The sequence below is a fragment of the Rutidosis leptorrhynchoides genome, chromosome 5, assembly GCF_046630445.1.
Source record: "Rutidosis leptorrhynchoides isolate AG116_Rl617_1_P2 chromosome 5, CSIRO_AGI_Rlap_v1, whole genome shotgun sequence".
Lineage (NCBI taxonomy): Eukaryota > Viridiplantae > Streptophyta > Magnoliopsida > Asterales > Asteraceae > Rutidosis > Rutidosis leptorrhynchoides.
This window is the reverse complement of record NC_092337.1, coordinates 292034234-292058296: the sequence shown is the minus strand read 5'-3', so window position 1 is coordinate 292058296 and position 24063 is coordinate 292034234. Positions and strand designations below refer to the sequence as shown.

The following is a 24063-nucleotide window of genomic DNA, read 5'->3' as shown; positions in this document are numbered from 1 at the left end:
TAATATGATATATATACATTAAATGTCTTTACAACGATAATCGTTACATATATGTCTCGTTTAAAAATCATTAAGTTAGTAGTCTTGTTTTTGCATATGTATTTCATTGTTAATATACTTAATGATATGTTTACTTATCATAGTATCATGTTAACTATATATATATATATATATATATATATATATATATATATATATATATCCATATATATGTCATCATATAGTTTTTACAAGTTTTAACGTTCGTGAATCACCGGTCAACTTGGGTGGTCAATTGTCTATATGAAACATATTTCAATTAATCAAGTCTTAACAAGTTTGATTGCTTAACATGTTGGAAACATTTAATCATGTAAATATCAATCTCAATTAATATATATAAACATGGAAAAGTTCGGGTCACTACAGTAAAGTCTTCCTAGTTAAAAATTTGTTTTATTTAAAACTTGAAAGTAAAGTCTTTAAAGTTTCATTTCACTTGGCATGGGATCTTCCTAATCTATGTCATTTCATACTAACATCTTATTAAGATGTAAATGTAATCTAGGAAGAGAATGTCTTGAACTTTCAAAACTGATAATAAACTCTGTAGGTTAAATCTGATTCGTTGTCCAGTGCATGATTGATTACAATGTAAAGCTGGAGCAAGATTGTCCCGCGCGATAGCTTGATATTCGCAGTTGTAACCTAAGAATTGAGTTGTATAAATGTCGTTCCTGTAATATTCCCATCTTGCTCCTTCAACACCGGACAGATTTTGTTAGGGTCTGTTACTTGCCCTATGTCATTGATCATTACCAGATTGGCTGTGGATGACACTAAAGTTTCACAATTGACAAATGCTTTCCCATCGCTTCTTAGACAACAGAGAGGTAGTTTACCGAAAGGTAATATACGGGGTTTGTAGGTTGTCCGTGCGGTCATTCAACACCAGTATAGCTTTAAGTGCACAAGGCTTAAGAGCTAAAATTCTGGAAAACTTGTCTAAGTGTAAAAACTTGACTTGTTTTCCCGTTAAATAAAGCAAAAATATTTCCATAAGGTCTTGTTTTCCCTAAGGCCAAATGTTTTGAGATTGCACCAAGTCCCGTAACCACGGTCCTTTTTCCAAATGTGGTTACCCTAGATCACAAGGGATAAACAGGTGCATTTGGGAGTAGTTGTCTTGAACCCGAAGACAACTATATCCCACTTAATTTTCAACCCCCGGTTCCATTAGTTCGAGACACACGTATTTGGTACTCCCATGCTTTCCTGAAGATATTAAACATCTAAAGTCAAAGATATTTAAGTTTCAAGACAATTCAAGTGAAGATCTTTTCAAATTCAAGTAATCTAAACTTTAAAGTTTTCAAGATTGAAGATTCAAAGAGTTAAAGTTTAGAGATGGTTTAAGTAATAAAGTAGATGATTTGTTTGACGACTGATATGCCCGAATAGGACGGTTTATTTATTGTAACGACCCGACAAAATCGTCATTGACGGAGCCGTTAACTTAGGTCTCGTTACGTGGTCATAGTCCCAAAATGAGACGCGTTTGACCAAAATTATGTCGCACTCATTTGAAACGTATATGACTTGCAAAGTTTTAAGTTACCAAATGGTTCGACAAAGAGTTTAAGTTTACAAGAGTATAAAGTATAAATGAAATAACTTGCGACATAATATAAGTTTAAAATCAAGAGTGCTATCAATAGTGTATACATGTAAACTTTAAGTTTGAATGCAAAAGTGCTATCACTAGCGTATGCATGTATGCTTGACCCCAAGCAAGTAATCAAAGTGTGCGGAAGCATGTATCAAGTAGCCAAGTATGAACCTGAGAAACATAGAGAAAACTGTCAACGAAAAACATTGGTGAAATCATAGGTGTATTAGTAAACGTTGTTTTTGAACCACAAAATTTTGTATTTCCATAACGTTGATTTTCTAAATCGTTTGCATTCCAAAAGTACGTTTGCGAGCACCCAATTATCAAACTTAACTGTTTTGTACCCTGTTATGTAGTGTTAGAACATACACTATACTCGTAAATATATTCCATCCGCTAATGGTAGCGAACCGTCCGAATGAGGGCTCGTCAAGCCCATGTGATCACATAACATAAGTTCACGTTTACACCCTGCAAGTGTAACTAATGATAATTGAATTGAGACTTTTTGTTCTAACTCGCTGTGGAATGTTTGTTTTAGTACTTGTGTTTAAAGCATAAAAGTATGATACGTATATGTTTGTCATCCCATAATTTAAAGAGTAAAAGTTGTTGAAAAGGTAAGACTATGATCTCACCGTAGTTGCATGCCAAAGTACTTGAAATTAAACGTTGTGCAAATGAAAGTTGCTTAGCCTTGACCTAAACAATAAGTTTTATCAATTACGGGTTACGACACAATGTCGGGCGAAATGTGTTCAATTAGTCATATGGCTCATTATGACTCGATTATATATAGCATGTGAATCACATTGTCAAGTTTCATGCAAGTTATAAGTATAAACGCAAGTTAGAACGATTGCACACGTATTTAGTTAAGTTTGACTAAAAGTTAAACTTGGTCAAAGTCAATTGGGTCGGGTCGAGGATCCGACAATTTTTCTTCAATTAGAAATCATATATGAACATGTTGGCCAAGTTTCATGTTAATCGGAGGTGCGTACCATAGTTAGAATTAAACGGTAAACGACCAAAGCAAGCAGAAATTTGTAGTTCATTTGGACGACGTCCAGACTGGTTGGACGGCGTCCAGTAATGAAGGATGGGATGGCATCCAAGGGTCTGGACGGTGTCTAAACACCTGGGCAGTTGGATTTGCAGAAAATTCACAAGTCTCGAACCAAAACTCAAACAAACACTATTTGTGAACCGAAAACACTTAGAACATGTATCTTGCATCGTTGGACATTTCATAAATCAACTAAACACATTTCATAAATCAAATTCATCATTTACAACAAAAAAATCCTCATCGAATGATCATTAGAAGTCCATTATCAAAGTTTCAAGTTCGTAAAACGCATTCCATGATTCGGGAACTTACTACACATATATAATATGCCGTTTCGTATGTAATTACGCATACAATACAACTAAACACTTACCAACAACATTGCAAATCATTTGATGCATCGAAAGTTCGTTTTAAAATCTATCAAACCCTAACCAAGAATCATTAAATCAATAATCATGTTTATGAGGTCTTACCAAGCCAACCAACATATCAAATTGAAGCTAATGATGCTAGTAACACATTTAACACAATAGGTTTAACATCTAACAACATTTAATCAATCAAAATCAAAGATTAAACTAACCCATTTCAAGTGTTCATGCTAGTTACACCAAATAACAAGATCGAGCATACAAATTACATACACGACATCACAATGAGCCATAGACACTAACTAATACCATTTCAAGTCAAAAACACTAAGAATATGAAATCTAGAGTTTTAGCAAAGTTACCCAAACGAGATGAAATTAGTATCAAGTTGTAGAGGAAGATGCAAGGATTCCAAATATGCAATTTATTTTGATGTTAGCTTCTTGATTTGGATTTAGATGATGAATTAAAGATTTGGGTGAAATGGGTGTTCTTGCAACTAGAGAGAAAAGAGGGAAAGAGAGAAAGATTTGTGAATGGAATGAGTGGTGGTTGTGGTGGGTTGACTAGTTGACCTAGTCAACTAGTTTGCCCACTTGACGCCAATAGTCCCTCGAGTTTAAAAGCGGGTGCGTGAATTAACCGAACGAGTTATTTTAAAAACACTAGAGTAAACAAGAGATGTTATAATCCAATAACAGGAATATTCAGAACGTTAGTTAACGAAGGGTACGAAGTTAGATAACAAAAGATATTATCTAAAAAAAGACGGGCGTTAAAATAATTTAACGGAAAAATGCGGGATGTTACATTACCTACACCTTAAAAGAAGTTTCGTCCCAAAATTTAGTTGGAAGTAGTAGTCGTTGTTTCTTCCTCAAAATCTTGCGTTGCCAATTCTACGAATGAGTGAAGGTACTTCCTTGGGCATTCTGACGAACTTTGACAGTCGGGATTTAACGTTGTTATAGTGTTTGGTTTCATGATTCATAATTTCAACCGGTTCTCCTAGGAAGTGAAGTTTGTCATCGATAGTAAGACTATCAGAAGAAATAACAAGTTCTTATTCGGAAAGATACTTCTTTAAGTTTGATACATGGAATGTAGGATGAACGGAATTTCGATTGAGCATGGAGTTTGAAGCGGTAAGCAACGGGTCCAATACGCCCTAAGAGTTCATAAGGATCAGAATATTGCGGATCTAGCCTTCTACGTTTCCCGAAATGGATTACACCTTTCTAAGGTGCGACTTTTAACGTTACGCGATTACCCACTTGGAATTCGAAAGGTTTACGTCTAACATCGACATAGCTCTTTTGGCGATTACGAGCCGTCTTGAGCCTTTCTTGGGTTTGAACTATCTTAACGGTTATTTCATGAATGAGTTTGGGTCCGGTGGTTTGATTGTCGCTTACTTTGGCCCAACAATTTAAGAGAACGACATTTGCGGACACATAAAGTTTCGAAAAGGTGCGGCGTTAATAATCGAATGATAACTATCATCGTGAGAGGAATCAATTAAAGGAAACAATACAAGTTCATGATATGTTTTTCCAAGATTTGAATCGTACGTTTACTTGGTCCATCGGTTTATGGATGATACGCGGTACTCATAAATAATCTGGTTTCCAAAGTTTATTGTAAAGCACTCCAGAATCTAGGAGTGAAACGAGCATCTCGATTCGAAACGAGGTACATTCCTTTACGATATATTTAAACAAGTTTGCTAGGAATTGAAAATGTGAAAACGTTCATTGGGGCTATTCACCCTCGTGGTGAATACTTAGTGTAACTTGAAGAGTATCTCTCTCCATTGAGAATTTAAAGAAAAAATTTCCTTATACGGGAAATACGAGCGTAATGATAGGAGGAGTTTTCACCTCGATGTGAGCATACCAAGCATTTCGTAGTTCGTCGATAAAACTGTGCGATAACGAGATAGTATATACGTGTAGCATATGTTTTGAAGTTGGAAGAATTGGTTGTTTATTCAAAAGCATCAATATAGTTTGGCAATAATTAAAGGTGTGTCCTTAGTATGGTTGTTATCAACATTCTCGGAGTTTTCGGATGTCAAACAAGAAAAATTAAGTCATGTACATGGCACATGGTTGTGACTAGGTTGATCGAGTCTAATCACCATCATGTGTCATTAGAACTTTGGTATGACTTACCATAATATAACTACGTTGATCGAGTGTCGTTATATTACGCTAACTCATACCTCCATTCCCACATCACTCCATAGATTCAAGTTCGTGTAATCGTGAAGATTTAAAATGAACAAAGTGTAACGACGTCTCTAACGTAACTCGTATCGAATCGAAAGATTTTGTGCAAGTCTGAGGAAGCGTTTCCCGAGGGAAGTGTATAAATGATTGTTCACGTCAATGCGGTTTAAGTCAAACAATAATGTCTTTAGGTACGAAAGGTGTAACGAATTATGATAACGAGTAGTACGCAACTGTAGTGATAAAATAGTGACGATGATACTCACCTAGAGTAGTGGTGGTAGTAACAAGAAGTGGTAGATAGTGAAGAACACCAGTGTAAAATCAGTAGTGATTAGTGATTGCCATGGTGGTGGAAACTTTACAGCGCTCGTGGATAGTAAGCTGAGACGGTGGCGAATAACAACCTAGGAGACAGAGTTCACGAACTACTATAACTAATGAATTCGTCGTCATCCTTACATGTATGAATCTTGAATTTACATGTGTTATCAGAAAATGGCAGGATACGGATTCGCATGACGAGAGTTAGGTACAATTAAGAAGTTCACCTAACAAAGATTCAAGTATAATGCACAAGTAGTCAAGTAAGTGCTATCTATAGCAAATGCAAGTCAGGATGCAATGATTAACTATCCGGTTGTAGTCTAGATTCACTAATGCGTCCTAACGACTCTGTCAGACATACTAATGCATATCCTAGTTCCTTATAACCAACACTCTGATACCATCTGTAACGACCCGACAAAATCGTCATTGACGGCGCCGTTAACTTAGGTCCCATTACGTAGTCATAGTCCCTAAATGAGACGCGTTTGACCAAACTTATGTCGCATTCATTTGAAACATATATGACTTGCAAAGTTTTAAGTTACCAAATGGTTCGACAAAGAGTTTAAGTTTACAAGAGTATAAAGTATAAATGAAATAACTTGCGACATAATATAAGTTGAAAATCAAGAGTGCTATCAATAGCGTAAGCATGTAAACTTTAAGTTTGAATCCAAAAGTGCTATCACTAGCGTATGCATGTATGCTTAACCCCAAGCAAGTAATCAAAGTATGCGGAAGCATGTATCAAGTAGCCAAGTATGAACCTGAGAAACATATAGAAAACTATCAACAAAAAACGTTGGTGAAATCATAGGTGTATTAGTAAACGTTGTTTTTGAACCACAAGATTTTGTATTTCCATAACGTTGATTATCTAAATCGTATGCATTCCAAAAGTACGTTCGCGAGCACCCAATTATCAAACTTAACTATTTTGTACCCTGTTACGTAGTGTTAGAACATACACTATACTCGAAAATATATTCCATCCGCTAACGGTAGCGAACCGTCCGAATGAGGGCTCGTCAAGCCCATGTGATCATATAACATAAGTTCACGTTTACACCCTGCAAGTGTAACTAATGATAATTGAATTGAGGCTTTTTGGTCTAAATCGCTGTGGAATGTTTGTTTTCATTCTTGTGTTCAAAGCATAAAAGTATGATACGTATAAGTTTTTCATCCCATAATTTAAAGAGTAAAAGTTGTTGAAAAGGTGGGATTATGATCTCACCGTAGTTGCATGCCAAAGTACTTGAAATTAAATGTTGTGAAAATGAAAGTTGCTTAGCCTTGACCTTAACAATAAGTTGTATCAATTATGGGTTACGACATAATTTCGGACGAAATGTGTTCAATTAGTCCTACAGCTCGTTACGACTCGATTATATATAGCATATGAATCACGTTGTCAAGTTTCATGCAAGTTATAAGTATAAACGCAAGTTAGAACGATTGCACACGTATTTGGTTAAGTTTGACTAAAAGTCAAACTTGGTCAAAGTCAAAGTCAACGGGGTCGGGTCGGGTGTCCGACAATTTTTCTTCAATTAGAAATCATATATGAAGATGTTGGCCAAGTTTCATGTTAATCGGAGGTGCGTAGCATAGTTAGAATTAAACGGTAAACGACCAAAGCAAGCAGAAATTTGTAGTTCATTTGGACGGCGTCCAGACTGGCTGGACGTCATCTAGAAATGAAGGACAGGACGGCATCCAACGGTCTGGACGGTGTCCAAACAAATGGGCAGTTGGATTTGCAGAAAATTCACAAGTCTCGAACCAAAACTCAAACAAACACTATTTGTGAACCGAAAACACTTAGAACATGTATCTTACACCGTTGGAAAGGTATTTTGACAAGGAAAACAACTAAACATGTTTCATAATTCAAATTTATCATTTAAAACAATAAAATCCTTGTTGAATGATCTTTAAAAGTCCATTATCAAAGTTTCAAGTTCGTAAAACGCATTCCATGATTCAGGAACTTACTACACACATATAATATGCCGTTTCGTAGGTAATTATGCATACAATACAACTAAACACTTACCAACAACATTGCAAAGCATTTGATGCATCGAAAGTTCATTTTAAAATCTATCAAACCCTAACCAAGAATCATGAAATCCATAATCATGTTAATGAGGTCTTACCAAGCCAACCAACATATCAAATTGAAGCTAATGATGCTAGTAATACATTTAACACAATAGGTTTAACATCTAACAACATTTAATCAATCAAAATCAAAGATTAAACCAACCCATTTCAAGTGTTCATGCTAGTTACACCAAATAACAAGATCGAGCATACAAATTACATACACGACATCACAATGAGCCATAGACACTAACTAACACCATTTCAAGTCAAAAACACTAAGAACATGAAATCTAGAGTTTTAAAAAAGTTACCCAAACGAGATGAAATTAGTATCAAGTTGTAGAGGAAGATACAAGGATTCCAAATATACAATTTGTTTTGATGTTAGCTTCTTGATTTGGATTTAGATGATGAAATAAAGATTTGGGTGAAATAGGTGTTCTTGCAACTAGAGAGAAAAGAGAGAAAGAGATAAAGATGGGTGAATGGAATGAGTGGTGGTGGTGGTGGGTTGACTAGTTGACCTAGTCAACTAGTTTGCCCACTTGAAGCCAATAGTCCCTCGAGTTTAAAAGCGGGTGCGTGAATTAACCGAACGAGTTATTTTAAAAACGTTAGAGTAAACAAGAGATGTTATAATCCAATAACGGGAATATTAAGAACGTTAGTTAACGAAGAGTACGAAGTTAGATAACAAAAGATATTATCTAAAAAAAAGACGGGCGTTAAAATAATTTAACGGAAAAATGCGGGATGTTACATTACCTACACCTTAAAAGAAATTTCGTCCCAAAATTTAGTTGGAAGTAGTAGTCGTTGTTTCTTCCTCGAAATCTTGCGTTGCAATTCTACGAATGAGTGAAGGTACTTCCTTGGGCATTCCGACGAACTTTGACAGTCAGGATTTTACGTTGTTTTAGTGTTTGGTTTCACGATTCATAATTTCAACAGGTTCTCCTTGGAAGTGAAGTTTGTCATTGATAGTAAGTCTATCAGAAGAAATAACAAGTTCTTGTTCGGCAAGATACTTCTTTAAGTTTGATACATGGAATGTAGGATGAACGGAATTTTGATTGAGCATGGAGTTCGAAACGGTAAGCAACGGGTCCAATACGCCCCAAGAGTTCATAAGAATCAGAATATTGCGGATCTAGCCTTCTACGTTTCCCGAAATGGATTGCACCTTTCTAAGGTGCGACTTTTAACGTTATGCGATTACCCACTTGGAATTCGAAAGGTTTACGTCTAACATCGGCATAGCTCTTTTGGTGACTACAGGCCGTCTTGAGCCTTTCTTGGGTTTGAATGATCTTAACGGTTATTTCATGAATGAGTTTGGGTCCGGTGGTTTGATTGTCGCTTACTTCGGCCCAACAATTTAACAGAATGACATTTTCGGCCACATAAAGTTTCAAAAAGGTGCGGCTGTAATACTCGAATGATAACTATCGTCGTGAGAGGAATCAATTAAAGGCAACAATACAAGTTCGTGATATGTTTTTCCAAGATTTGAATCGTACATTTACTTGGTCCGTCGGTTTGTGGATGATACGCGGCACTCATGAATAATCTGGTTTCCAAAGTTTATTGTAAGGCACCCCAGAATCTAAGAGTGAAACGAGCATCTCGATTCGAAATAAGGTACATTCCTTTAAGATATATTTAAACAGGTTTGCTAGGAATTGAAAACGTTCGTTGGGGCTATTCACCCTCGTGGTGAATACTTAGTATAACGAGAAGAGTCTCTCTCTCCATTGAGAATTTAAATAAAAGATTTCCTTATACGGGAAATACGAACGTAATGATAGGAGGAGTTTTCACCTCGATGTGAGCATACCAAGCATTTCGTAGTTTGTCGATAAAACTGTGTGATAACGAGATAGTATATACGTGTAGCATATGTTTTGAAGTTGGAAGAATTGGTCGTTTATTTAGAAGCATCAATATAGTTTGGCAATAATTAAAGGTGTTTCCTTCGTATGGTTGTTATCAACATTCTCGGAGTTTTCGAATGTCAAACAAGAAAAATAAAGTCATGTACATGGCACATGGTGGTGACTAGGTTGATCGAGTCTAATTACCATCACGTGTCATTAGAACTTTGGTATGACTTACCATTGAAGGTTTTCGTATGCCCGAGAGACATATTAAATTAATGTGGCTAATATGTTTTGATCCAAGTCGGGTCATACCCAATAACAAGCTTACCGGCACCTTAATCGTATTTATTCTTAATGAATGGATCATTAAGTGAATACGCAACACTTGGATTTTAGAAAATCGGTTTTCTAAGATATAATTACTTGAAATAAATTATATGGATAATTTATGTGATAAGCATTTAATTATTTGCAAGATTAAATAGTTATGTTGTGATACTTTTATAAAAGAGCTTATAAAATGTAAGTAACAAATACATGGAAATTAAAATGGAACAAGTTTTATAAAATTTAAAGGCTACAATTTTATAAAAACCCCATGGGGGACGGTTTTGTGAGGACCAATGTGTCCAACCATGCTTGTTAATTCTACTTTCAAGATGCACAATATCACATACATATGTTTATTTAATCTTCCCATGCTTTGACTCAAGTATATACAAGACTACATGCATAAAAAGATCACAAGAACAAGAAAAAAAGGCTCTCTCTTTGGTGAGCTGATGCTGGCCGAAAATCCAAGAGAAAAAGAAAGTGTTTTGAGTGATCTTGAGGCTCTATACAAGTGTTAAACAAATCCTAACCAAAACTAAGGGTGTTGGTTATAAGTTTGGGGTATAATCACTTGAGGTTTCATTGTTTTGAAGCTTGCATTCATATCATTTTCTTAGCTACTGCTGTCCAGAATTTTGAGTCCAAAGGAAGTGGTTTTCTAGCTTGGTTTAAGGTGATTAGGTGTCTAAAACACAATCAAGTTCAAAGGTGGTGTTGGTGCATCATAAGCTTGGGGTTTTAACACACTTGTTCATCCTTTTCATCATCATTTTAACCTCCTAACTAGGAGAAGGTATAACATCTAAACTCTCTTGTAGTTTGTAAGAATATTTCACAACTTGATCCTCGTGGGATTTAACTTGATATTGGTTATTTGTTAACTAGCTTTAAAAGGTAATTACATGCTTCCGCTTTGATATAATTCTTAAATTGGTTTAAGTGTTTTGAACTTGTTAAATCCCAACAATGGTATCTAGAGCCGAAGTTGTTGAAATATGCTTCGAATTGTTGTTTTAAAACCCATCAACTTTGCATTCTAAGTACATGCATGAAAGAAGAATGCAAAAATTGTTGGATTTGGGTGGGTTTGTGTTGAGTACCGAATTGGTTAGGGTCCAAAAGTGGGTTTGGGCTCTTCCATTTGGTTCATATTTGGTTGCATGTTGAAGTTCACAATCTATGCCTTGACCTTGTGTTGATTGCATGCTATATTTGGTTGATTTGTTATATTCATTTGGTTTGTAATAATAATTATTCAATGGCATGTAATAATTGTTCAATTGGTTTGTAATAATTCATTCATTTGGTTATGTAATTCATTTTATATTTGGTATGTAAAATAGAATAGGTTGTAATTTCATTTTCTAGATAAAATGTATTAGGATACATATTTTGTAAAAATGAAGATACAAGATGATGAAGACTTGAAGAACACAAGGTGCATATGGATGCAAGATTAAGTGGGAGATTTGAAATCTCCTACTTTGTATGATTAACCCTTACCCGGTGACATTTGTTTTCGGCTAAACAAATGTCCACCAAAATGGCTAGATTGTGAACATACTTATTTTGCATGTGTAGTTGTTTGTATGTTTATGGATTGTATGTTTGATTGCAACAAATTAACCACACAAGTTAACAACCAACAAATGACAATTTAATTGGTTAAATTAGACGTATTAACGACATGCAAAACGGCAATTTAAATGGTTAAGTTGAAAAGGCAACTAAAGACCTTAATAAATGGTTATTAGGAACAAGAAAAGGATAACATATATAAATTGGTTTATATCAAGTAATTGGCTCAATTACAAGACATGAAATTGGTTTTTCATAAGTACCATACACTAAATGCATGTTGGTGTATGGCATAAAAGTTTTCTCAAACTAGAATTAATGAAAACTTAAATCCCTTTTACAAACAAGGTAAACAAGTTTAACGCCATCCTATTGTGTGACACTTAAAAGTATTAGGGAACTCATGATGGGATAAAGGTCACCTAACCGTTATGAGCAAACTAATATGATTAAGGTAAATTTTGCATGCTTGTGGGATAAAGGTCACCTAACCACTTGTATGTTAAATTTACAAGTCTATACAAGTAGGACGACTTGATTTGGGAATCATGAACTTAGGGTCACCGAAGCATGAGGAACAAATAGGCGTTGATGGGATAAATATGCCATGCAAAAGGATTGCATGATCCCATACTCTAGAAGTTGCAAATGGATTGCAATTGTCATTTATTGACTACCTAGCTAAATCAAATTGTGGGATAAAGGTCACCTAACCGAAATTTGGTTTACCGTTGGATTCTAGAATTTAATAATTCAATTGAATTTAAAGGGTATTGAATGTTAAATTAAAATCGATACTTAAACAAACTTTGTTAATTTTGTAGATGGCCGCCAATAACAACAACAACATTCAAAACACACCACTTAACATGAACAACCTATCATTAAGGTCTCTCTTAGAGAAAGACAAACTCAACCATACAAACTTTATGGATTGGTTCCGCAATCTTCGGATTGTCCTCAAACAAGAGGATAAAGCGTATGTACTTGAGGACCCCATTCCCGATCAACCGGATGAGAATGATGTGGAAGCAATGACCTCTTACGATAAGTATTGCCACGACTCCCTTCAAGTCTCATGCCTAATGCTTGGGACTATGATTCCCGAACTCCAAAAGGATTTCGAGCATCATAGTGCATACGACATGATAACGTAATTGAAGGAGATGTTCCTTCAACAAGCGTGTGTCGAGCGTTTCGAGACCGTTCGGGCGCTACATGCTTGTCGTATGGACGATACCCAATTGGTTTCATCTTATGTGCTTAAGATGAAGAGCCTTATTGATCGTGCTAACAGCCTTAACCTAAACATATCAAATGAGTTAGCCACCGATCTTATCCTTAACTCCCTATCAAAAAGGTTTGATCAATTTGTAATTAATTACAATATGAATGGGATGGATAAGAGCATAGGTGAGCTTCACGGTATGCTTAGAACGGCGGAAACTAGCATGGGTAAAAGGGCTTTACCCGTGTTAGCAATCGATCAAGGTGGATCCAAAGGTAACACCTCTAAGCCAAAAGTGGCTAAGAGAAAAGGACCCGCCTATCAAGGCAAAGGGAAGGGGAAGATGGTTACCCCAACCATCAACAAGGCTAAGAAGCATAAGGTAGCCGAGAAGACAAACCCCAAGGAAGACCCATGTTTCAGTTGTGGTGAGATGGGTCATTGGAAACGAAACTGTCCGGTCTATCTTAAGGAGTTGAAGGACAAGAGGGATGCAGGGCAAACCTCAGGTAATATATATATGGTATATATAGAGCTTAGTATTACTTCTTCTAATACATGGGTATTAGACACTGGATGTGGAACTCATATTTGCAATTCTTTGCAGGGGTTCAAAAGAAGTGATCATAAGGCGGGAACATCAAGTCTCTATATGGGCAATGGTGCAAAGGTGCATGTTAAAGCTCAAGGAGATTTTATTTTGAAGCTTCCAAGCGGATTGGAACTTAATTTAGAAAATGTTTTGTATGCACCTGATTTAACACGAAACATTATTTCTGTTTCCCGTTTAAGACATTGTGGTTTTAATCTTAATTTTATTAACGATGATATCCATGTCTTTTTGAATGATATGTTCTATTTTAAGGCCTCGCCTTTGAATGGTATTTATGAATTGGTTCATGATAGCACATCATTCGATAGCTCAATATACCAAGCAAGCACCAAGAAGCTCAAAATGGATTTGAGTGATTCCTACTTATGGCATTGTCGCCTTGGTCACATAAACAAGAATCGAATGCATACACTTCAAAAGAATGGCCTTTTGAAATCAAATGAACTGGACTCGTTTGATGTGTGCGAATCTTGTTTACAAGGCAAAATGACTAAAGCACCTTTCAAAGGGACCTATGAAAGGGCTAAAGACTTATTAGGATTAATACATTCGGATGTTTGTGGACCTTTTAAGCCCATGACTAGGAATGGTGAAAGATACTTCGTTACTTTCATTGATGACTTCAGTCGTTTCGGATATGTCTACTTATTAAGACACAAGGACGAAACGTTTGAAGCATTCAAAGAATATCAAAACGAAGCACAAAATCAACTCAATAGGACAATTAAGGTACTTCGTACCGATAGAGGAGGTGAATACCTAAGCGATGCCTTCCGAGATCATCTTAAGAGTTGTGGGATTATCTCACAACTTACTCCACCCAGAACACCCCAACTTAATGGAGTTTCCGAAAGGAGGAACCGAACCCTAATGGATATGGTTCGATCTATGATGGCAAGAAGCTCGTTACCTCTATCATTTTGGGGTTATTGTCTAAGCTCCGCGGTTCGTATTTTAAATATGGCCCCAACCAAGAAAGTGGAACGAACTCCTCATGAGATGTGGTTTGGAAAGCCTCCTTCTCTTTCATACTTGAAAGTATGGGGATGTGAAGCTTATCCTAAGCAATATGTAGCTAATAAGCTACATGCTCGATCCACAAAGTGTATCTTCATAGGATATCCCAAAGATGACATGGGGTATTACTTCTATGATCCATCCGAGCAAACGGTATTTATTGCTCGGAAAGCGGAATTCCTTGAAACCAAGTTCCTTATGGAAGGTGATGGTGAAAGGAAGATAGATCTTGTAGAGGTACAAGATCAAACCGATGATACACAATTGGTTGGCACTAGTACTCAACATGAGGATGTTGAAAATGATCAAGTGAATGATCAAGGTACACAAGACGTTCGAAGATCTAGTAGGATTAGTAATCCTCCCGAGAGATATGGGTTTCTCGTGGATGGTTGCTATACGGTTGATTTGGATGAACCGACAAACTACGAAGATGCTTTATCAAAGATTGATAAAGATAAATGGCAGGAAGCCATGAACGCCGAGATGCAGTCCATGTATGAAAATCAAGTTTGGGAACTTGTTTTGCAACCTCCTAGCTCCAAGCTAGTTGATTGCAAATGGCTTTTCAAGAAGAAAACCGACATACATGGAAACTTGGATACATATAAAGCTAGACTTGTAGCAAAAGGTTTCACTCAAACTCAAGGGGTTGATTATGATGAAACTTTCTCGCCTGTGGCAATGCTAAAGTCTATTAGGATATTATTTGCCATTGCTGCTCACTATGACTATGAAATATGGCAATGGATGTCAAAACTGCTTTCCTGAATGGATATCTTGAGGAAGATGTCTATATGGTACAGCCCGAAGGTTTTGTTGATCCAAAAAATCCTAAGAAGGTATGCAAGTTAAAGAAGTCAATCTACGGATTGAAACAAGCATCTAGAATGTGGAATCATCGTTTTAATGAAGAGGCAAAGAAATTTGGCTTCATTAAAAATGGTGATGAAGCTTGTGTATACAAGAAGGCTAGTGGGAGCTCCATAATGTTTCTTGTGCTATATGTGGATGATATATTATTATTTGGGAATGATATTACCACAATGCAAGAAGTCAAAACTTGGCTAAAGAGTTGCTTCTCCATTAAGGATCTTGGAGAAGCACAATACATATTGGGGATAGGGATCTATAGGAATAGATCCAAGAGATTGATAGGTTTAAGTCAAAGTACATACATTGATAAAATCTTGAAAAGGTTCAAGATGGAAAACTCTAAGAAAGGTTTGGTACCTATTCAAAGAGGAACCGTTCTCAGTTCATCTTAGTGTCCTACCACGAAAGATGAACAAGAGAGAATGAAGAAAGTCCCATACGTATCTGCTATTGGGTCTGTCATGTATGCAATGATATGTACTAGACCGGATGTGTCATGCGCTCTATGCTTGACAAGTAGATACCAGAACAACCCAGGAAACAGTCATTGGATTGCTGTTAAAAGTATATTGAAATACCTTAGGAGAACTAAGGATATGTTTCTAATATATGGGTCTGGTGAGGAGGAACTCGCTGTAAAAGGTTACGTGGACGCGAGTTTCCAAACTGATCGAGATGACTCTCGATCACAATCCGGTTATGTCTTCATGTTAAATAGTGGTGCAGTCTCTTGGAAGAGCTCAAAACAGGAAGTTGTTGCGTTATCCACTACAGAGTCGGAGTACATTGCCGCCTCATTGGCAGCTCAGGAAGCTGCATGGATGAAGAAATTCATCGACGACTTAGGAGTGGTCCCTTCCATTCAGGACCCTCTTGAGATCTTTTGTGACAATGAGGGTGCGATTGCTCAAATCAAGGAACCTCGTGCTCATCAAAAGACTCGTCACATTGAGCGGAGATTCAACTACATCAGGGATGAGGTTGAAAAGGGAAAGATATGTATTCACAAAGTTCACACAGATCAAAATGTTGCGGATCCACTCACGAAGCTTTTACATGGGCCAAAACATGAGGGACATGTTTGTGCATTAGGGCTTCGATATTCTAGTGATTGGAATTGATCTATTTTATGTATTGTAACGGAATGAATTAGTTCAAACTCATTAATATAATTATGGTATTAATTTAATTATGAGTCATGTTCCAATTTTGCATATTTTATCCATGAATAAACTATTATTCTAAATTCCGTAGTTGATCACAGTTGTGGGAACAAGTGTGAGGTCTAGACTATTATGAACTTGGATTGGTTAACATTCAAATGGTGAATGTGGGGCAAGGTTGCAACCAAGGTTCATAGATATTTGTGGGACACAAATATTGGAAGACCCGCTCTCAAGATTAACTATATGGAGCCTTTGTGGTTGATCACATGTAATCTTGAGTAAAGGAGAATATCATTATATCCTCTGACCTGAGACACATATTGGGTTCAGATATTCACAAAATATTGTGCCTTGATTCTTTCCTTCGCTATTCTGAAATATGGTAGTACATAAGGGAGGCCTCAGGTATGGTACAAGGTGTAGTGTCTAGGACGTATGCAGTCAAGATGGAATTTGTCCCTCTTATTTGTTGAGAGTCGGATGTCTAAGGCCTGATAAAGTTAAATCTATAAGAGAGTGATCATTCTATGTCTCTTGGATTTAACATGACATCTAGGATGAAAGGATATAATGAAAGATTCACCTATTCATATTCGAGATGGGAACTCGAAAGGGATGATGTTATTGAATGGCACAAAGTCATAACATATTGGGGGTGATGGACGGTCGTTAGGTGGTATCCATCACTTGCATTAATTTCTTATGTTTCTCGTGCAAGTGGGAGATTGAAGGTTTTCGTATGCCTGAGAGACATATTAAATTAATGTGGCTAATATGTTTTGATCCAAGTCGGGTCATACCCAATAACAAGCTTACCGACACCTTAATCGTATTTATTCTTAATGAATGGATCATTAAGTGAATACGCAACACTTGGATTTTAGAAAATCGGTTTTCTAAGATATCATTACTTGAAATAAATTATATGGATAATTTATGTGATAAGCATTTAATTATTTGCAAGATTAAATAGTTATGTTGTGATACTTTTATAAAAGAGCTTATAAAATGTAAGTAACAAATACATGGAAATTAAAATGGAACAAGTTTTATAAAATTTAAAGGCTACAATTTTATAAAAACCCCATGGGGGACGGTTTTGTGAGGACCAATGTGTCCAACCATGCTTGTTAATTCTACTTTCAAGATGCACAATATCACATACATATGTTTATTTAATCTTCCCATGCTTTGACTCAAGTATATACAAGACTACATGCATAAAAAGATCACAAGAACAAGAAAAAAAAGGCTCTCTCTTTGGTGAGCTGCTGCTGGCCGAAAATCCAAGAGAAAAAGAAAGTGTTTTGAGTGATCTTGAGGCTCTATACAAGTGTTAAACAAATCCTAACCAAAACTAAGGGTGTTGGTTATAAGTTTGGGGTATAATCACTTGAGGTTTCATTGTTTTGAAGCTTGCATTCATATCATTTTCTTAGCTACTGCTGTCCAGAATTTTGAGTCTAAAGGAAGTGGTTTTCTAGCTTGGTTTAAGGTGATTAGGTGTCTAAAACACAATCAAGTTCAAAGGTGGTGTTGGTGCATCATAAGCTTGGGGTTTTAACACACTTGTTCATCCTCTTCATCATCATTTTAACCTCCTAACTAGGAGAAGGTATAACATCTAAACTCTCTTGTAGTTTGTAAGAATATTTCACAACTTGATCCTTGTGGGATTTAACTTGATATTGGTTATTTGTTAACTAGCTTTAAAAGGTAATTACATGCTTCCGCTTTGATATAATTCTTAAATTGGTTTAAGTGTTTTGAACTTGTTAAATCCCAACAACCATAATATAACTACGTTGATCGAGTGTCGTTATATTACGCTAACTCATACCTCCATTCCCACATCACTCCTAAATAACATTATTAAATCATGGCAAACAATCAAGCAATTACTCACACATCATGGCAACAAGCATTTTTAATATTAATAAATCACAAACATCGAACAAGAATATTATAATAAATTAATAAAAGAAAGGATAGATATTACCGAATAATTTCGGCAGAATAACACTTGTATTTCTTCATAATATCCATAGCGTTACAATGCTTGATAGCTTCTACTACTAACTACATTCTAATCTCCTATTAATCGCTAGAGAGCGACAATAGAGAGATAATTATTTTTCCTAATCTCTGTACTTTTCTCTCTCTAGAATCTAGAAAGAAAGTAGAGAGAGAACTAATCTCCTTTAGATCACTAGAGAGCGACTATATAGAGATATTTGAGAGAGAAGTGAAGAATTGGTGTGTGTTGAAATGGTGGGATGAAACCCCCATTTATAAGAAATGCTTGGTGGTAAAATTTTAATTAAATGGCTGAAAAACCCCTGGAAGGTCGTTTGGCAAGCCGTTTGCCAAGGCTGTTTTCGATGCCCGTTTGCCAAGGCAAGCCGTTTTTGGTGCCGGTTTGCTGGCAGGCTGTTTCTCCTTATGGCAAGCCGTTTGGCAAGCCATTTGCTAGATTGTAACTTGTCTTTCACCGTTTTGGCTCTAGAATCTTCGTTTTAGCTTCGTTTTTGACGATTCTTGAGCCCACGCATTCGTAATTAAATATCCTACAACTTTGAGATTAACTAAATGAACTTTTCCAAATATTATAAAATAAGTTATTTAAACGCGAGTTAATCGTCTTAGCCGGTTTTGCTCGTTTTTCCTCGTTTTTCATCCGTTTTTAGTGATTCTTGAAACATAGCCTTTGTAATGACATAATCTACCAAATGAAGAAAATAAATGCTTATTTAGATGATAAAATCAATTACTTTATCATAAATTAGGCTAATATCGGGGGTCAAAACGTGACTTTTTAGCCGATATCAAATATCACACACTTATACTTTGCTTGTCCTCAAGCAAACCTCTCTTTTATTTTGAGTTCAAGGATGCTTCTGAGATTTCCGTTCTATTATTCAAGTGGCTTGTTAATTTTTATAAGAGCAAAATCAGACAAACCGTCTTCTAAAAGGGTTAGAAACTATCTCTGCAAGCATGAGGGGAGGTTACATGATATTGGCTTCCTTACACGGGTCACTCAAATCACTCAAGTGTTTGGGATTCTATATCAATCTATGAAGTGAATTCGCTCATATCCGGTCATGTTGCAAGTATTGTCATAGGCTTGACCATGAATCAAATCTCCACCGGTTAGGTAAGGACGACACTGATCTTCTCCCTAATCATTCTTTCAAGAGGAAGAGCGGGTTTAAAGGTTGGTTTGCGGAGAAAAGCGAAGGTTTTGATATGATGAAAAGGGTGATTTTGAATCATTTAAATTTAGAGAGATTCGATAGATTTCAATTTCATGAGGATATACTTTTTCAAGGAAAGATGGTACTCTATTTTTGTTGAAGAGTTCCTTTAGATGGGTGCTGATTTTCAGCGAAGCTGCAATCCTCCTGGGTCACAATCTTTATTTTCTTGGGATATATGCTTTTATTCGAAGACTTTTCTCTTCTTTATTTTTGAAACTTTGTTCAACAATTTTTTATTTATTTATTTAATTTTTTTTTTTTTTTTGCATAGCCCATCTTCATAACTTTGTGTATTTCTTCTTGTGCCCAGAGAGAAAGGTATTTCACCATAAATAGGTCTTTTTGACCTATCAAAAACAGTCTGGAATTTCGGAATTTTTGAAAAGTAAACTTGGTCGATCTATCTCTTTGAATTTCTAGATTTTGGAAATTAGAAAGGAAAGAGGGTGGAAAGGGTAACGTATTTGATAGTGAATTTGGGGTGAATATTTTCTGATTCATCAACTCTTTGGCATGAGTTGGTCGGTTTAAATGCGTGGAGTGGAAACGAAAACGGATAATTTTTGTCTTCTCTATTCAGAATGATTTCTGAAGGAGTATCACACCTACACCACATATGGCGCTTACTAACCATTGGCCTCGAAATGTATGTCAAGGTCAAGTTCTAACTCTAAATGCTAACATCGGCACTCTCATCGGAAAATATAGTGAAGCATTAAAAATGAATGCTTATTGGGCCATTTTTTGGGGTGCCTCACAACAATTATATTGGGTTGATAATGCCTAGTCATGTAATGTTCTTTTAGAGAATCGATTCATCCTTAAGAAGATTTATGTCCTCATTTGTCTTAATTTTAGAACAAACACGCTTGATTTTCGAAAGTACTTTTTCAGAAAGTATCATTTAGCCAAAATTTTTGAAAAATTTATGTTAAGGACAAAGAATCTAAATAGTAGGTATACTCGAAAATCTCAGTAAAATTTTAAGTTAAGAACATTTTCCGAGCATCTCCTAGCTAATTATGGTGTACTACACCGCTATCCCACACTTAGAGGAACATTGTTCCTAATGTTCATTCTTAGATTTTAGGGACCTAAAATCCCACACTTAGAGTTTAAACATGTCAAAAAATGTATTTAAGCTCAATATTGGGTTGGAATCTCACACTTAGTGATAAGCTTAGGATAGGGTATAGTTTAAGGATATAACGAAGCAAAATAAGTAAACGAAGAGAAAGAAATGAATTACTCCCCTTAGGTGCGGTTGTGAGCTGAGGATCTGAAGGTAGACGGAGTCGGAACCATCTTCTGCTGGATTCGAATTGGTCTTCTTGAAGTGTACTCGAGCTCATTAGGGCGTTCTCATCCTCCATACACCATCCACCAATAACTCGCAATGAAATAATCAACAGATTTCCTTGTCTTTTATTCATTATTCAAAGAGTCTCCACCACAGGCATCAATAACTGTCTATTACTTGTAAAGATGGAAAAGATTAAACCTAGACAGGTGATTAAGCTTTAGGCCATAGACTCACTGATTTGCGTTTTAATGAAAAGATATTTGAAAGCTTGAGGGTTTCAAAATTAGGTTTTTGAAATTTCAACAAATCAGTGTATGACTAAAAAGCTTAATCTCACACTTAAAGTGTTGACTGCCTTTAATTTTAAGACTTTTGAAATAATGTAGCAATTAATTCACTTAAGCCCGAGACAAGTAGGAGAAGTGAATTCGTCCTAAGAAACGTTGAAAATTTTATTTTAAGTTTCACTTTTCACTTATTCAATTAACCTAATTATCCTAACCTATCTACTACTAAAGCTATAGAAACATAAACACACGGGTTGCCTCCCGAGAAGTACTTGTTTTTGTTCGAGTCACGAGCCTGACTCTAGCCTTATTTCTCAAGAAATCTAGGCGGCTCCCTTGCATCTATCACTAGACACAAGAGGTAATATTAAAACATACCGATGAGATTGAAGCGGACATAGAATAAGGTATGTCCAATGAGAGGAGAAGGTGGTTTGAAGTGAATGCTTTGTTTAACTTGAGGTATAACAAAGCTATCAACTTCTTTTACCTCCTTTCTTGGAATGAGATGGTCAAAGGGGTCCTCATCACTCCGTGATGTGTATGCCATTATGTAGCGGAGTGATGGTTTATAGGGTAGCCCTGACGCAAAACCCATCTTTCTTCTTTGTGACTTCAGGTTGGTCGTAAGGTTGTACTCTAAGGATGGAGGTGGTACAATGTCCATTGACGTGTCCAATACGGTAGCAACATTAGCAACTACTTCGGTGCTAGAATCCTCCATCTCTTTCTTCACATCCGGGCTCTCTATTTCAATTTCTTCATCCACCTCCTCATAACTCTGGTCGGGAGTTTCAAGTATAATTGGTTCGGAGAGTTCTTTTAGAACGAAGTCCACTCTAGTCATTAAAAGATCAAAATAAGGTGAGAGTGAAGATTGGGTTAGTGTGGAGTGGTTATTTTTCTTGTCTTTTACTTCTATCTTCTTCTCTTCATTCTCGGAATAGAATGTGACTTTCATAGTGGAGATGGTATTTACTTCGGTGTTTCCATTAGAAGGACATACAGACTCGTCGCTCGTGAAAGTGACTTCTTCTCCACGGGCTCTCAAGGTGATAGTCCGTGAATAAACGTCAATGATCGCTTTGGCTATATTCAAGAAAGTCCTTCCTAAGATGATAGGGGTTTTCATGTCTTCATTATAGTCCATAACCACAAAGTCAGTCGAAAAGAGGAATTTGTCGATCTTAACCATGACATTCTCAGCTATTCCCTTAGGATATCTAATGGATTGGTCAGCTAGCTGGATGCTCATTTTGGTAGGGTTAAGGTTTCCAATTTCGAGTCTCTGGAATAGTGAGTAGGGCATGAGATTGATGTTGGCACCAAGGTCAGCAAGAGAATAAATAGTACCAGATTGGTAAATAGAACAAGGAAGGATAAATCGTCCGGTATCCCCTAGTTTTTCAGGAAGAGTATTTAAGAGAATGGCTGAACAATCCGCGTTCAGCGAGACATCTAGCCAATATTGTCGCCGTTGATTTTTCTTTAGAATCGTCATCCAGTCGACCAAGTACTCCAATTCAAATTTCCGATAATCTATTTTTTGAACCCGACCTCACTATTGAGAATCCGGAGGATATTCAAGGACAATTCAGAGATCCTGAACCACTAATCACTCCTCCTGAACCACAAGTCACTCATCCAGAAATTGTCGAGGAAGAAACTATTAAATCAGAATCCTCTAGTGATTCAGATTCAACAAATTCAATTATGGAAGTAACGGAACCTCTAAGTATGGAAGACCGAATGAGAGCCACACGCACGGGCCAAGGTCACACCATTATTAAACCAGACATTAATGCGACAGATTATGAAATCAAAGGACAAATCCTACACATGGTAACTAATCAATGCCAATATAGTGGTACGCCGAAGGAAGATCCAAACGAACATCTTCGTACCTTTAATAGGATTTGTACTCTATTTAAAATTAGAGAAGTAGAGGATGAACCGATATATCTCATGTTATTTCCCTGAACTTTAAATGGACAAGCCAAAGATTGGTTAGAATCGTTACCTGAAGGGGTGATTGATACATGGGATGTTTTAGTTGAAAATTTTCTTAAACAATTCTTTCCGGCATCTAAAGCCGTAAGACTTCAAGGAGAAATTGTTACATTCACGCAAAAGCCAAATGAAACATTATATGAGGCATGGACAAGATTCGAAAAGTTGTTGAGAGGATGTCCTCAACACGGTTTAGATACTTATCAAATAGTACAAATATTCTACCAAGGTGTCGACGTCGCTACACGAAAAGACATCGACATAACAGCTGGTGGTTCCATTATGAAGAAAACCGCAACTGAAGCTCACAAAATTATTGATAACACAGCCTCCCACTCACATGAGTGGCACCAAGAAAAAGATATCTTTTGTTCATCTAAAGCAGCTAGAGCCGATTCTAGCCTTGACTTTGATTCTGTTTCCGCAAAAATAGATGCTTTCGAGAGACGAATGGAAAAGATGAATAAAGATATTAACGCAATACGAATCAGTTGTGAGCAATTCGGTGGACCACACTTAACAAAAGATTGTCACATCGAGCAAACGATGGAACAACGAGAGAATGTTTCCTACATGAACCAAAGGCAGGGAAATAATTATCAACCGCCAAGGCCGAACTTTAATCGAAATCAAAACATTCTTTACAATCCAAATGGGCCTAACAATAACTCGTACAACCAACAAGGTCCGAATAACCAACCAACTCAAAACTAAACTTTCAATCAATAAAGACCTAGCTTA

The 24063-nt window shown here is 36.4% G+C and overlaps 1 non-coding gene across 1 annotated transcript; it reads right to left on the bottom strand.

Annotated features, from left to right (window-relative positions):
• Positions 1-23409: 23409 nt before the first annotated feature.
• On the bottom strand, positions 23410-23516 carry LOC139851060 (small nucleolar RNA R71). The gene has a single exon (XR_011760423.1). It is a non-coding gene; the product is annotated as a small nucleolar RNA R71 (small nucleolar RNA).
• Between the last annotated feature and the right edge of the window lie 547 nt (positions 23517-24063).